Consider the following 17,287-nt stretch of genomic DNA (forward strand, 5'->3'; position numbering starts at 1 on the left):
TACATGCTTGGACATTTTGAGGGTCAAATGCAGGCCCGGACGTGCTACTGTTGTTCAAAGAAAACCTGTATCAGTCATCCTCCTCGCTCCCCTCACTCCGCTCACACCCTCATAACTCCCGCCATCTCGGTTCTTCCTCCAAAGCTCGACTTAAGCCCTTGTTTTCTCAAGCCCAAGTGTTAAAACCTAAGCCCCATGAAACTGTGATTACATGATCAAGAGCTTTCACAAGCCCTTTTTCATGTCACATCCAATGAAAACATGTGCATTTAATCCCCGTTGTTCGATCTTCTACCGTGCGATCCGATGGTTTTCGCTTTCCCCGCACCCATAAACTAACCACTCTTTAACTCGCGATAAAGGTGGTTTCCGCCGCGTCCCGTCATCCACGTGTCACGCGTTGATTGGGATCGCACGCCTGCGTACTTTTACTGCCCATCCCCCGTAAGCGGTGTGGGGAATACTTCTTATGGCCTGAACGGTTTTCCCGCTCTTTATCTCCCGTGTACCTTCGACTCCCGATAGCTATTGGATTTTCTTGCCTGAGATATAATGGCCTGTGTTTATCCCGATCCCATATCTCCCAATTCCTCTTGCAAAACGATCCCCGTCATCCATATGCACGATCCAATGGCCAGATCTTCCTCCTCCATTCATTCGACATGTAGTCTTTATGTCCTTGACCTGTACCATGTAGCCGAAGGATGAAGGTGGCCAGTGTTCATTACTCTGTGCAGTTACTCCTCAACAACTGCATTCAAGGGTAGTGTGACCGAGAACGAGAAGGACGTGCCTCGAGCAGATCACAACATTTATCAGTTATGGAATTTCACCCATACAACACTCCACCTGCCCAAGAAGGACAACAGAGCATCCGAGAAGATCAAATTCACTCACTGAAGTAGGCAGATTGTACTAAAGACTCCATCAGGTAGTTAAAGCGGTTGGTGGTTCATTATGACCCCTCCACGCATAGAGTAGCAGAATATCTTTGTAATCAAACTCTATATATACCCAGAAAACAGACGAAATGGGTTGATGGTTGTTGTTTTGATGTAAGGTTCAACTTCTGGAGACTGTAACTACTTTGATACTTGCAGCGTTTGGTCTTCATTTTCAGCTAATACAAGCTTCTTTGCTGTTAATTGCTCACTTTCCATTTCTACTCTATTCTAGGTTGTGCTTGTTATGCATTTGTTCATGTGCTCTTGATACTTAGCATTAGAGGGATTGTCATCCCACCTCCGTGTTGAAGTCTAGTATGTATCGTTGAATGTGTTATTTTCTATTTACTTAGTGCCAAAGAGTTGTCATCCTGTCATTGCATTAGGAAATAGATTTGCAGACCTCTTTACTGGTTGCAGCCGTCCATCACATGGTCTTCTGCATCTGCTGGTGTGGTCAGTATTCTCCATGTACACCTAATCCTCAAACTATGAGTAATTGGTGGTCTAAAGCCTTGTAGTCTGGGGGTGTTCACCCATGTCTGGAGTTAAGCATAGTAGAAGTGGTTATCTGGCTTGAACAAGCATCATTCCTTCCATTCATCCATTTCCAACATTTTGTTGAGTTTGTAATGTTCCTGAGCATCTCTGAGATACAACCTAGGAGAGTTTCTTGGGGTGATAACATTAATTGGCGTTGTTGCCGGGGAGAGGAGATTGAAGCTCAGCTTCCCTGGGAGACGACACAGTTCCAGATTTTGATGATAGACAAAGTCTGGGCACATTTTTGGTTGTAATCATCTATTTGGCGACTCCATTGGAGGAAGACCAACCTTTGGCGACTCCACATCATAGTCCTGGCTCAGTTTGTGAGGCATACTCAAAGAAATCCTCAGAAATCACCAGCTGACCTAGTGCCTGACCCTGAGAAGATTGCTAAGTAGAAGAAGACTTCATAGAAAGGAGCATCAGGATCAGGTAAGCCTAAGAAATCCCATGTATCTCTGCTAGTGAAGAAATACCTTTATAGATTCACAGAGCTCCTTGTTCAATAAGTCCCCCATTTAGTCCATCAGTGCCCTCTTGCTCTGTTGTTCGTTTCTCAGCCTTCTATCATCCAAACGACCAGTACCCTTCCACCTTTCCCAGTCATGGCAGGCCAGCAAGCACCTACGAAGATGGAAAGAATCATAGCTGCTAGGTATGGACCCTTGGTCTTTCCTGTTCCTTTAAATGCCATGCCTGCAGGAGATTATCAGAAATATATGCCTAAGTTTACTGGTACAGAGGGAGTATCAGCTGAAGAACACCTTGAATCCTTTTATAGTTATGCTGATAACTTAGATATAAGTGAAAATGATGTGTGGATGAGGGTTTTTGTCCAAAGCCTAGATGGGGAAGCTAGGAAATGGTTCAGAGAATTAACCCCTAGGTCTATAGCAAACATTGAGGCCTTAGATGATGTGTTCCTAAAGCACTGGGGGGGTAAGAAAGATCTGCTCTACTATCATACTGAATTTGGGAACTTGCAGAGGGAGAATGGTGAGCTGCTATCTGATTTCAATATCAAATTCAACCATTAGTACAGCAGAAGACCAGCTGAAGTGAAGCCTACCCCTACTTCTGCTATGCTCACTTATGCCAATGCCTTTGATTCTCAATTCTGCCTGTTGTTAAGAGAAAGAAGATGTGCTTATTTGGCTGATATGCAAGATGCAGCCTTTGAAGTAGAATCAAACATCATAGTTGTAGAGAGGCTCGAAGGTGATGCTGATAGGAGAAGACAGAGGAGTGAGCTCTCATCATCCTCGGATCCTAAGATCGATAAATTAGCTAGGATGATAGAGTCATTAGCCTCTAGAGTTTCCAGATTAAGAGTGGAGCAACATTCAGGGGAAGTAGGAGCTCCTAGTACCTTTGCTCTTCCAAATCCAAATATTTATAGAGGAGCAAAGGAGCAGTTGCAGATTTTGCACAGAAACAAAGATGCAAACGAAGACAAAAGGGTGAAGACCCTTTTTCAGAGTATAGTCATGGAGGAAGAGCATTTTGAAGAAGAGGATGAGGTCCATGGTTTGGAAGATAAGGGCAGTGCCCCTTTCTTAACTAGAGTTGCCTATGAAGAGTCATTATCCAAAGGCACTACTCATGATTTTGTTGTACCTACAGAACAACAAGCTTATCAGCAGAAGCAACCAGCAGCAGGTCCTACCATCCTCAAAGAATCTGAGCCTAAAGCCAGCCCAGCTTCCAATGACTAAGCAGATCTGCAAATTGACCCACCTACTGTTATCCCTAGCCCAGTGATCAAAAAGGGGGAAGTCTGTTTCCCATCATCTTATGCTTCTCTGTTTGTCCAAGTGACAATCCCTCATAATTTCCCATTAGGCACTGGAGCAAGCCATAATTCAATGCCCAAGGCTGATACTGATTATCTCAATCTTGATATTCTGATGCCTGCCCAGTCAGCCTCCACAAAGCTTGGAAGGGCAGTGTGCCAAATCACAGAGGAAGAGGATGCATAGTTTTGGGACACTTCCTTGGATGTGGACTGTTCTAAGAAAGATGCAGAAGCAGATGAAGTCTTTGTGTCCCCCGCACAAGAATACATTGGTTCACCATTCATAGTAATTGTGCAGGCCACAAACGACTCAGACAAGTACGCAGTAATCATTGTTATTCAGCAGGTGTACAAAGGCTCCCATGAAGAACATCCAAGGATGAGAGCATACAAAGAGGGGGTGAAATAAAAGCCATCTCTACCCGATAAGGTCAAATGCCCTAAACTCTTTGAGGTATAAGATCAAATAAACCAAATTTTGTAGATCTTTGATGAACCGACTGATAGGCCGGCCAAGAGGAGGGGAAACATTTTTGATGGTCTAGTAGATGGCCAGTTTTTGAAGATTTCTGTTGTTTAAGGTTTTCGAGCCTTAATGATCGTAAGCATGTTCTTTTATAGGTTTTAGCATAGACTTAATTAGACTCCATGCCCAATGGAATACTAGGCAACGTTTTTAAGCTTTTTTTGTATGAAGGCATTGGTCTGCAGTTCTTGAGATCTCACAGGGGGGATCTCATCCCTAGAAGGAGCCAGTGTTAGCTCTGCTACATGCTTGGACATTTTGAGGGTCAAATTCAAGCCCAACCTTGCTACTGCTCTTCAAAGAAAACCTGTATCAGTCATCCTTCTCACTCCCCTCACTCCACTCACACCCTCATAACTCCCGCCATCCTGGTTCTTCCTCCAAATCTCGACTTAAGCCCTTGTTTTCTCAAGCCCAAGTGCTAAAACCTAAGCCCCGTGCAACTATGATTACATGACCAAGCACTTTCACAAGCCCTTTTTCATGTCACATCCGACGAAAACATGTGCATTTAATCCCCACCATTCGATCTTCTACCATGCCATCCGACAGTTTTCGTTTTCCCCGCACCCATAAACTAACCACTCTTTAACTCGCGATAAAGGTGGTTTCCGCTGCATCCCGTCATCCACGTGTCATGCGTTGAATGGGATCGCGCGCCCGCGTACTTTTATCACCCATCCCTCGTAAGTGGTGCGGGGAATACCGCTTACCGCCTGAACTGTTTTTCCGCTCGTTATCTCTTATGTACGTTCAACTCTCGATAGCCGTTGGATCTGCTTGCCTAAGATCCAATGGCCTGTGTCTATCCCGATCCCGTATCTCCCGATTCCTCCTGCAAAATGATCCCCACCGTCCATCTTCACGATCCAATAGCTAGATCTTCCTCCTCCATTCATCCGCCATGCAGTCTTTGTGTCCTTGACCTGTACCATGTAGTTGAAGGACGAAGGTGGCTAGTGTTCATTACTCTGCGCAGTTACTCCTCAACAACTGCATTCAAGGGTAGTATGACCGAGAACGAGAAGGATGTGCCTCGAGCAGATCACAACATTTATCAGTTATGGAATTTCACCCATACAACACTCCACCTGCCCAAGAAGGACAACAGGGCATCCGAGAAGATCAAATTCACTCACTGAAGCAAGTAGATTGTACTAAAGACTCCATGAGGCAGTTAAAGTGGTTGGTGGTTCATTATGACCCCTCCACGCATAGAGCAGCAGAATATCTTTGTAATCAAACTCTATATATACCCAGAAAACAGATGAAATGGGTTGATGGTTGTTTTGATTTAAGGTTCAACTTCTGGAGACTGTAACTACTTTGATACTTGCAGTGTCTGGTCTTCATTTTTAGCCAATACAAGCTTCTTTTGCTGTTAATTGCTCACTTTCCATTTCTACTCTATTCTAGGTTGTTCCTGTTATGCATTTGTTCATGTGCTCTTGATATTTAGCATTAGAGGGGCTGTCATCCCACCTCTGTGTTGAAGTCTAGTATGTATTGTTGAATGTGTTATGCAGGTTTCTGTTTACTTAGTGCCAGAGAGCTATCATCCTGTCTGTGCATTAGGAAATAGATTTGTAGACCTCTTTACTGGTTGCAGCCGGCCATCACATGGTCTTCTGCATCTGTTGGTGTGGTCAGTATTCTCCATGTACACCTAATCCTCAAACTGTGAGTAATTGGTGGTCTAAAGCCTTGTAGTCTAGGGGTGTTCACCCATGTCTGGAGTTAAGCATAGTAGAAGTGGTTATCTAGCTTGAACAAGCATCATTCCTTCCATTCATCCATTTCCAACATTTTTTTGAGTTTGTAATGTTCCCGAGCATCTCCAAGATACAACCTAGGAGAGTTTCTTGGGGTTCTAACAGGACCCTGTGAAGATTGTTGTCATTCTCAATCTTGAAGCGCCAAAGTGTCAAACAACTCCGCACCACGTTGGGGCACACTGGCTACTATTGAAAGTTTATTAAGAGCTATGCAAAAATCACGACACCAATGGAACAGTTGTTGAAAAAGGACGCTATATATTGTTGGAATGATGATTGTATGAAAAGTCTGGAGGTTCTCAAGGAAAAAATGGCGTCCGCTCCCATTTTGGTTTTCCCAAAATGGGACATCGAATTTCATGTACATGTTGATGCGTCGTGTATCGCGTTGGGTGATGTACTCGTGCAGGAAGGAGCGAAAGGCATTGATCACCCAATCACGTTCGCAAGTCGACGGTTGTCCAAAGCTAAAAAGAACTACTCTACTACTGAGTGTGAGGGATTGGTGATGGTATACACGCTCCAAAAATACTGCCACTATCTACTTGGTGGGCACTTCAAGATGTATACCGATCATTCCGCATTGAAATACCTGTTGAGCAAGCCTGTGTTGGGTGGGCGCATATGTAGATCACTGTTACTGTTTCAAGAGTATGACTTCGAGGTCATCGTAAAGCCGAGATGCTTAAATGCAGGAGAATGGTGAGGAGCTAACAAATTTGGAGGAAGGACTACCTGATGTAGAGCTCTATGCAGTACGTGTTGCGGATGGCCACTTCGAAGATATAATCCATTTCTTAACCACAGGGACCACACACAGGGATATTCAGTCCAGTAGAAGAAAGAATTGGTGGTACGTGCGGCAGATTTTTCTGTTATCATGGGGCACCTCTACAAAATGGGAAATGATGAGATATTACGAAGATATGTACCTGAATTTGAATGAGGATAGATCCTCATAGAAGCACATGGGGGGGGCAGCAGGAGGACATTATGCGGGACAGGTGACAACACAGAAGATTCTTCATGCAAGATTATGGTGGCCAACCCTACATCAAGATTCAAAAGTGTACTGTCGAGCTTGTGACGTATGTCAACAGACTAGGAAACCATCGAGAAGGGATGAAATGCCACTCAATCCACAGATGACGCTGCAGCCATTCGAAAAATGGGTGGTAGACTTTGTGGGACCCATCAAACCTCAAGGGAAGACGGGTGCGCACTATATCATCACCGCGACAGAGTACTTGACTTGATGGGTGGAAGCACAGCCAGTTAAGGACTACATGGCCGCTACAGCTGCGAAATTTTTATTTGACAACGTGTTGACACGGTTTGGATGCCCGAAAATTCTAATGAGTGACCACAGAACGCACTTCCTAAATGAAACTATTAGCGCACTCACTGAGGAATTCCAGGTGTATCATCAGCAAAGTACACCGTACCATCCACAAGTGAATGGGACAGTAGAAGCATTCAACAAGATTCTGGAGACTGCGTTGACCAAAGTATGTAACGCGTAGTGAAACGATTGGGATTTGCGCATACCTACCATGCTATGGGCATACAGAACCACATGCAAGAAATTGATGGGTCAGACACCTTTCAGGTTAGTCTACGGCATGGAAGCCATCATGCCAATGGAATACATTGTACCCAATTTGTGGATAGCAGCGATGACAGGCATGGCAGACCACGAAGCCTTGGAAGAGAGGCTCGCACAACTAGAAGAACTTGAGGAAGAACAGTTTCTGGCTAGATTCCATCAGCAGGTATAGAAACAGCACGAGAAGGCTTGGCATGATTGTTACATCAAGTTGCGCACATTCAAAGTAAACAATTTAGTATTTTTGTATGTCAGCAAGTTTGAAAAATTCCTTGGAAAACTCCGAATGCATTGGTTGGGACCATATGTGGTCAAAGAGGTCACAAACGGAGGCATGGTCTAGCTCGACAAGCTTAATGGAGAGTTGTTCCCAGGAAGAGTAAATGGCAGTCACCTGAAGACCTACACAAGTGGGCTGGCTATCTGACTAACCGACTGAAGCACTGTATCAGTGCTCCAAGCAGTTGAAAGAAGGCATGGGACTATAAACGAGTCTGCAGGAAAGTTGCGCGGAAATAGGGTTCCGCGTAGGGTGAGTCTATTGCAGGAATCGTGGTCATGGATAAGGGGCTACACTGCTACGCAGACAGGCTGGAAAGTGACCATTGAGGTCACTGTTCATGACAAGATGGTCAATTTAAGACAATGAGGAGCAGACGGTGGGAAATTAAGACACGGAGTCAAAACTGGATTTGAAACGATCTACCGCCAGTATCGCATTAATGAGCCAGAAAAGGAGGGAATAGTCAAATTTGAATATATACAGGCCTATAAATCACAGTTGGTCATCCACCGAACAAACCGTGGCATCTTGAGACTTAATTTATTGCGCTATCCAATAGATATGGACCCGTCCAACTTCGATGCTTTGAGAGTAAGCCCAATGGTTGCGACATAGCCAAAAGAGACGCAGGACCTTCAGGTCAACATAATGTCGACAGCCAAGGCTGCCACGCTAAGCCCAACGCCAGCGGTGGGAGATTTACTGCAAATTCCTAGACAGATAGCAAGACCGGTTCGAATGTCACAGCGAAACGTTTGGTCTAGTAAGCGATCTATGAAAGATAAGGGCAAGATGGTGAACTTGGGATAAAATATAGAATTCCGTTGAAAAGTGCGTCCCTGGGCCGCATGTCCATGATGAAACTTGAAGATTGGGACCTCACGGATAGCAACGTCTCTTTTGCAAAAATGCAACACAAGCTTTAGCAAACATTGAGTATACTGGACCAAAGATCACAAGCTTGCTACTCTTGCACAAAAAGTTCACGCCTTTGACATCTTAGCTAGAGCTAAAATCCTATGAGGGGTCACTTTGTGTTAACCTAGCAGAGCAGAATGAGCATCATCAGTTAAGCAAATTAGTAGGGGAAATGGAGCAGGAGCTTGAAGAAGCATTGCAGGAGGCAAGGATGGAGCAACAGATCGTAGTGCGTCACTCACAGGGATGGTGGACCGCGAAGCCTTGGCAGCGCGTCTTGCCACACCGATGAGTGACTTGGGATGAGTCACGATGATTGTGTTGGGGGCTTGTTGGGTAGCGGATCCCCCGTGTAACGGTTTTGGGGCTTAAAGCCCACAATTTTGGGTACTGGTATTGTAAAGGCTCCGTGAAGTGCACAGAGTGCAAATTGTAATGAGTCAAGTCAAAGGGTAGTTTGCCCTAAAATATTGTAATTTAGTCTAGAATGTGTCGACTTACCCATGGCTTGCAGACCATGGGAATGTATAAATAGGGCGAGGCTCTAAGTGTAGAGGGTAGCTTTTTTTGATGTTGAATGTTATGGGTTGTTGACGACGATATTCGCTATGAGTCTATAAGTCTGAGTCGAAGGTTGTAGTAGTAGAATAGGCTCTGCAGCTATGTACGCAGAGGCATGGTAGAGTCTGCAGTTGTGTGCGTGGACCCCTACAGCGGAGTGCACAGGGTGGAATTGGATTGTACTGAAACAAAGGATTAATAAAGATAAGTGTTTCTGAAATATTGTGCATCTGCTCGTAGATCTGTGTGGTTATTCTTCTATTATGATTTTATGCATCTCTTTAAGGTTTATGTTTGCGCGCACTAGTTATGAATATTGAATGATTGCTAAAAACTACTGAATTAAGTCAGATCTATAATAAAACATACTAAGGGTAAGGGATCTAGACAATACCTCTTCGCGTTCGGTACAAGGGCTACACGAAGTTCGGATAGCTGTGTGAAACAGTACAAGTGCGAAAGATCGGTTCGCGACCTTTCCAAACCTCATTAAGACATCCCTAGGGTGCGGAAACCTAGTTCCAACACCCTCCCATACTACCTCGGGTGAGACCTCAATCCGCGCTCCGTATACTGTTGCCGAAAGGGCCGGTAGTTTCGGGATTTGTTTGGCTAAAACATTTTTGAACCTAGGTTAGGCCCCAATAAGCCAACAACAGCCATCCAACCAAGGGCCACCCAGATGAGCCAGGGAAAGTCAACACAAGCCATGATGTGAGATATGGAGAATCACTCACAATATTCAATGTGTACATACCATCAAGTCAGGTTTAATAATCGTATGATCGCATCAATTAAGTAATATTGATCCGAGCTACATCAAAGTTTGGATACGTTTAATGCCAAGCATTAATGTATTGGATTAGTGTAATCAATTGGTTAGGGTGTTAATAATTTTTTTATTATTATCATTTATATTGCATATATCTATATGTTTTATGTTATAGTTGTTACAGATCCATTTGGGCACATCAACCCCAACTTACAGATCAGTACTATTAGGGCCCATCAAACCCTAATTCAGTTGTTACATGCCCTAAAGAAGTCAACCATCAGAATGCCTAGCTTCCCAAGAAGTTCCATGACTGAAATCATCCAAAAATTGCCTCTAAGAAGATTAGTGCAGGCAAGCCTTCATTAGGGTGCGCTGCAGTGCAGTCCATACACTGATAGGGTGCTATGCAGTGCACTTGAGCCTTCTTTGGCCTGCGTTGGGTGAATTTGAGCGAAATTGCATTGGGGTTTGGGAATATTCTTATCCATTGGATGCATCTAGAAGTTTCCCAAGTTTATCTACTCCTTTGGGCTCAAATTTGGATGAGGTAGGGAGTTAAGGAACATCAATCCCTTTATCCCTTCCTCCATGGAACTAAATCATAAGTTTGGGAAGGCATTCATTATCACCATTTATGGCATAACTTCCTTAATTGACCTATAAAAAGACCACTCATCTAAGTGATCAGGGGTTGGGAATCATTGAATTATAGGGAGATGCTATTAGTATGAGACTTGAGTTGATTTCAAGTATTGTAATGATGTCAAAATGTCTTGCTTGTTATGAGGAGAGGATGGGATTGAACTGCAGGAGTGATGCTGAATCAAGAAAATTGGGTTGTAACTCTTCCTTTTACTAATAAAGTGTTCAAAGATTTTTCCATATGCTTGTGTTGTCCATTGATGCTTTCATTTGTGTATCATGTACTTGATCCCATGCTATGTTTAATCAATAAATCATTATCATATGCTTTGATCGGTTTTTGTCTTCTGTCTATGCAGGTACTCTTCAAGTGGATTAAGTATGGAAAGGAGTGACAGAATTGGTGAACGGAGATAAGGATTAAGCGAAAGCTACAGGTAGGCTTCTTTACCTCTTATTTAATCTATTGGTCATAGAAAAAGTAGAGAATGCTTTGCATGGTTGTTCTAGACTTAGCTACTAGTCTAAGGGTTTAAGCGTTTATCCGTAGACACTAAAACTTCCCAAAACAAATTGGAGACTCCGCTGGGGAGTGATCATCCATATTAGTACCTTATTAGCCTCTTAAGACATTTCTACATACTGTACTTGTGGTCATTGATTGAATTTCAGTATTCTTTCACTAAAAGTTGAGTCAAAACTGTGTCAAAATTGCCTTCAAAATGGCTTATTGTCACCAGCGCAGCCCAATGAAGGACACAGTGTGCTGCAATGCACTTCCTGCATAGAGCCAATGTGCTGAAGTGCACTGTCTCTCACTGCTGCCTGCGCTGATCCCTTGAGGGTCAGTTTCCATCTAGGAACTAAAATTTTGTGCTAATTTTCTCCTATTTGAATGATTCGTTGAATGTCAATGATGTCTTGTCTCTGAAAATAGTTTTTCATCTCCTTACCTAGCCCTACTTAGACTAGGATTGATAAAGGTTTCTTATGTATTTGCTTTATCATTTTCAATCTATAGTCGAAAGTTAGTTTTTTGGTCGATTGATCTTTAGCGAAAGAAAGTGTCATTAAATCGTCTTTTCCTTCAAAAATTGAATTGTCGTCAAGTCTTCATTCATGAAATATCGATTGATTGATGTATGCATATGATTAGTCTTTTTGTTGAAAGTGTCGTAATTCCTCATTTCTTTGAAAACGAAAGTGTTGTAAAGTCTTCCTTTCCTTGAAAAGAAATTGTCGCAAAATCGTCATTTTTATGAAAAGAGCTTATTGATCGATTGTGCATTCATTTTCCTTTCTGTTCATTCACATTAAGGGAAATAAAAAAGAAATACATGCATGTTGCATTGAAAAAGTTTTTGAATTCTTGAATGGAATAGCTAGGGAAATTGCATTAGATGTGCTCTTTGCTCTTTGTCAAAAATATGATTGCTCTATCCCTACTAGCTAAGGAATTTCATTGTTAAATTGAATGGAAAGAATGCTTATCATATTAGTTGCATTTTAGGAATTGTAAACATACATCACGTGGTGAACCTTGAAAGGCAAACTCTAAAGAAGATCAACTTAAAATTTATCTGAACTTACCTAATGGAGCATTGTCATTAACGAAAAACATTTAGAGGTCTAGGCTAGAGACGTGTTTCGGTGTCGTAAAACAAAGCAGTTGTCGCTAACTTATCTGCAATACATCCTGAGTGTGATACCTCATTCCACGTACGTGAGTATATCATACCTCGTCCACGTACCTTCGGGTATATAAGGCGGTGTTACAGTATGTAAAGTAAATGGGAATGCTCTCATTGTGCGGTTTTGCATTAGAAATCGCTTATATGGATTGGGCCTCCACGTACCTTTGGGTATATATGGGAGGAAAACTCTAGGTTGCTATCCATCCTTAGGTAACTAAGTCGGCCGTCTTGTAAACTATAATACATCAAACACAACATTCGGGGAGAGTTCCTGTACTTCTTGGTTCACCAGGAGGTATTTTGCAGTTCACAGTTGCTTGGTAAACCTTTTTCCTAGATTATCCCTGTTTTGTTTTGTTATGTTACTTTGATTAAAATAAAATTAATTGATTGTGGATAAAATCCTCCATGCTCCCTCCTTAGTTGATCTTAGGTTGAAGCATATGGTGACAAATCTGGAGCCCATCGATCAAGGAATTCCTTTTCATGGGAATCCTAGTCCTTTTCCTTCTTTTGGAAATATTGGTGCTCCATATATGGCTACATTGTCCCTTCCAGGATTTACCATTGGCTTGCCATTATGGTTGTTTTCAACCTCCTTGTTTCAAAATGTCATTATTTCTCTGCAATCGAGTACACCTCCAACTGGACAAAATCAACCTCCAATTGATCCTAAAGTTGACCCTTTGCCTTCTTCCTCAGTCGTTTCTTCCTCCCCTTCTTCCTCTTCGCCTGGTGAAAGTATTGGTACTAGTAACCAGGTGGCTAAGAAGAAGAAGAAAGGGAAGAAGAAGAAGAAGAAGCAAATTCAGCAGCGGGGCAATCAAGCAACCATTGCTTCGAATGCAACTGCTAATGAGAAATCGTCCATCAAGCCTCACAAAGTTCGATATCCATGCAAACTTTGTGCGGGGGACCATCTTCTTCGAAATTGTCCTGATATTCCTCAGATCTTAGAAGAATGGTCTTCCCATTCACATCGTCCCGTGTCATCAACTTCTCGAGATCATGTTGGTGACACACCATCAACTAGTGGTAGTAAAGTTCATGGAAAGAAGGGAAAAATCAAGTTTCCCTGTAGGTTATGTGAAGGGAATCACCCCATTCACCTTTGTCCCTATCTAGACGAAGCCAAAAGAGTTTTGGATAAACATCCTGCTTCACCGCAACGACTTCAATCTGGTTACAGGAAACTCTCCTTAAATCCTTCACTAGTTGATGAATTGACTAACCAAAATCAATCGTCGGTCAAACCCACTCTCTATGAAAGTGAATCCTATGAGTCTATACCCGACCCAAATCAACAGGTCTAGGTAACAGTTAACCCGATTTCACCTTCAGCTAGTCGTACCTTTCCCGAAGAGAGTGAATATGATACCACTCAAGTTCTTTTTGTTTCTTCAGATTCTAATGAGTTTGGGGGCAGTCCTCCTGTTCCATCAAGACAGGAGGACAATCCTCCTGCTCGCGTAGCTCAAGGGGTTAATTCTCCCGTTTCTACGGTACCCCCTCCAAGTAGTCTGGTCACTTCCTTTTATTGGAAATGACTAGTAGGATTCCGTCTTCCTTCTTATGTGCCTTTCCAGATCATAGTACATGTTTGTAATATGATTGTATCTGGAACTATTATATATGAAGGTGCATAAGTGAGTATCCTTTCTGCAACTGCTTGGCAAGTGCTTGGTTCACCGTGCTTGTGCCAGTTACCCAGAATCTGTTGGCTTTTAACAGAGGAACTAGTCAACCATTAGGGATCCTCCCTCAGTTACCTATTACTTTGGGAGGAAAAATCATTTATCTGAACATGATGGTAGTCCCAGGCTCTTTAGATTACAATTTACTTCTAGGGCATGACCATGTTTATGACATGGGAGCTATTGTTTCAACACTCTTTCGAGTGATTTGTTTCCCGCATGAAGGTAGGATTGTCACCGTTGACCAGCTTTCATTTCCCAGTCCAAATATGGCTTCTAGTCAACCATCTTCCATAAGTGGTCCTTTTGTACCAATGGTATCATCCTCACCACGGGTTAATTATGTGGCAACTCATTCCATACCTACATCAACTGACGACTAATTCAGTGATGTTGTACATCATGTATTGGGGGCATTGGAACCAGATCTCTCCTTCATGACCTCTTGTGGGTTGTGATTGAAGTATGAGGATAGTTCTTGGTCTTGTTTCAACCTCGTTAAAAAATGAAACCAAGGGTACGAGGACAGTTCCTAGTCTTGTGTCAACCTCGTTAAAAAATGAAACTAAGGGAATGAGCAGAGTTCCTTGTCTTGTGTCAAGCTCATTAAAAAATGAAATAAGGACCCCTGGAGAAAATTTGCAAATCGAGTCTTTGATTAGATCTCGTAAAATCCAAATCGAGTCATTCACTTGATCTCGTAAAAGAACCTTCATTCCATCCACTTAATAGCCATGATTATTCTACTTAGGTGAATGTAATGAAGCTTGGGGGGCATGCACCTAGTGGTAAAGTTAAGTTTCCCTGTAGGTTATGTGAAGGGAATCACCCCATTCACTTTTGTCCCTATCTGGAAGAAGCCAAAAAGGTGTTGGATAATCATCCTGCTTCACTGTAGTGATTTCCATCTGGTTACAGGAGACTTTCCCTTTCATCATGTTAGGGGCATGTAAACGAATCTCAAGCATGGTTTTTTCATTACAAGATTGTGTAAACATGAAACTAAATTCAAGCATAGTTTTTCGTTTCAAGCTTGTGTAAACATGAAATGGAATCCAAGCATAGTTTTTTGTTTCAAGCTTGTGTAAACATGAAACTGAATCCAAGCATAGTTCCCTATGGTTCAAGCTTGTGTAAAAATGAACCCATTTCCATTTTAATCCTTGTGATTGCCATTCTATCAACCTTTTCTATCAGATGAGCCTTGGTTGTTTCATTCCATCACTACCATCTCTTTGGCTGATCATACGCTTTCACTTGGTTGTTTTACCCTTTTTGAGGAATAGTTGCAATGGGTGGTCTTACTAGCCAACCTCTTCACATAAATCAACATGTTTCGAGAAGTTCCAACATCACCGGAACCAGTTGCTACCCTAGACACCACTCGTTCCTCAAAATGGAGTCCTATTTAAGCTCTTTTCAAACTCTCTAAACATGAAAAGATTTCCGAGCACTTATCCTTTCCAGCTCGTTAACGGATTGGAAATGATATCTCTCTTGTATTATTTTACGTTTTTTTGGACTTGAGAGATTCATCTACGAAAAAGAACTTTTGGAGTTTCCTTTTCATCCCTTTTCAAACTCTCTAAACATGAAAAGGAACAAGTTATCTTTGTCGTTAAACTCGTTAAAAACATCAAATAGCGACAAACTTGTCCATCTAGACAAGACCGAGTTTCACTTTTGCTAGACTCGTCAAAGCATCAAATAGCAATGGATTCACCCAAAGGGTGAAATTATACAACAAGCATATGTTATCTCCTCAAGAATGATAAAAATAAAGAGGTATTGGTCAACAATGACTAGGGAAAATTGGAAAAAGGGGAAAACACTTTATGGTAGCAAGTCGCTCTTGAACATGACACTTTCACCTCATCACCGTGGCTATGTGGGTTGGGTCATTCAACTTGATGTTTATCACACCATTGGTCTATCATACCATCCATTACTTTGTTTTGGGTCATGCTACCAATTCATTTTAGTGTCGCTGACATGTTCAAGAGAATTCATTTAGTTCAAACTTCATCCTTTGCAATACCATAAACCTTCGTTTTCATGACCGCCATTCTTGAACCTTCTGTCGTCAGTCGATTTTTCATCTCCAAAATCATTTAACTCATTTCATGTTGTTGATGTGGGATACATCAAGGCCCTGTTGTGAGGAGTCCCTTCTTGTCAACATCAGCACATCATCCAAGAAGTTGACTTAGAAACACCCCTTCAGTACCTTGAGGCTTGCATACGTCAATGGCAGGTTTCTCGCTTCCACCGATAGGTTGACATCACTGGCCTTCGACCGAAAGACTTTGTATGGTGTTTCACATCAAATCATTTATTCACGCCATGCGAAATGTACTGTAGTACCTTAAGGATCATTATCATTATCGGTGATTCCTCTCGCGTCTGTTAACGACTTACATCATTGGCTAGTAATCAGACGATGTATTCCCATGTTTGACTTCAGATCATCTATTCACATGGTTAGACTTGTACTTGAGCGAAATATTGAACAAGATTGAAGACCCCAGATCTAGTTTCATCCATCCGGGCTGCGATATTTTCAAGAGTACTAAATCAAATGTACAATGGCCTTACATCCATGGTCATCCATTCATGGGTCTATATCTATAGACGACTATATTTGTACATGTAATGAAAGTTTATAAGTTGAGCATGGGTATGCCTTCCCTCAACAAGTTCATGAGGAAAAATCAAATTATCATGATATATGTATTGTAATTAATGCAGGTCACCTTCCACTTCGAAACCCCCTCTCCACATGATAAAGCATTTCACTCGACATACATATTTACGACTTCATGTTTTAGGGGGAAACTATTACAGATCCATTTGGGCACATCAACCCCAACTTATAGATCAATACTATTAGGGCCCATCAAAACCTAATTCAATTGTTACATGCCCTGAAGAAGTCAACCATCAAAATGCCTAGTGTTTGGTCAATTTAGTGTGTTCTAAATTGCTATTTAAAATGTCAATCCGGGATTCGTAAGCTGACGAAGTGAAGTGTACTATATGTACTAGATAACCATTTCCTTAATCTTTTGTCGTTTTTGAGTTTTTAGTTTGTTTTTGGATTTATCTTTCCCTAATGTGTGATGGTGAAAATGAAAGTGAAGTATGGATGATAATGGTGATGGTGATTTCTACAGTGATTTTTCTCAAACTTAAAAGTGCTCAAAAAGAAAGCTTTAAAACAACTGTAATGAAATCAATTTTTAAGAAAAACAGTGAACTAATGACAATGGCCCAGTATCCTTGCTGTTGAATGAAAAGAAAGTAAAAATTGAACTTAAAGCAACTCAAAGAAAAGCAACTAATTCACACTACTTTAACTCTTCTGCTCCTTTACCCTTCAGCTCAATCTACCTTGTGGGAAGTAATCATGAACAAGTCAAGCAATATGATATCTAAATGGCAAGAAATTAAATTGCATAAAAGAAACTAGTCACACTACTTCAACTCTTCTGATCCTTTACCCTTCAGCTCAATCTACCTTGTGGGAAG

The sequence above is a fragment of the Pinus tabuliformis genome, chromosome 3_2 (genome assembly GCF_031772625.1).
Source record: "Pinus tabuliformis cultivar Carrire ecotype Pingquan chromosome 3_2, CPIR1, whole genome shotgun sequence".
Lineage (NCBI taxonomy): Eukaryota > Viridiplantae > Streptophyta > Pinopsida > Pinales > Pinaceae > Pinus > Pinus tabuliformis.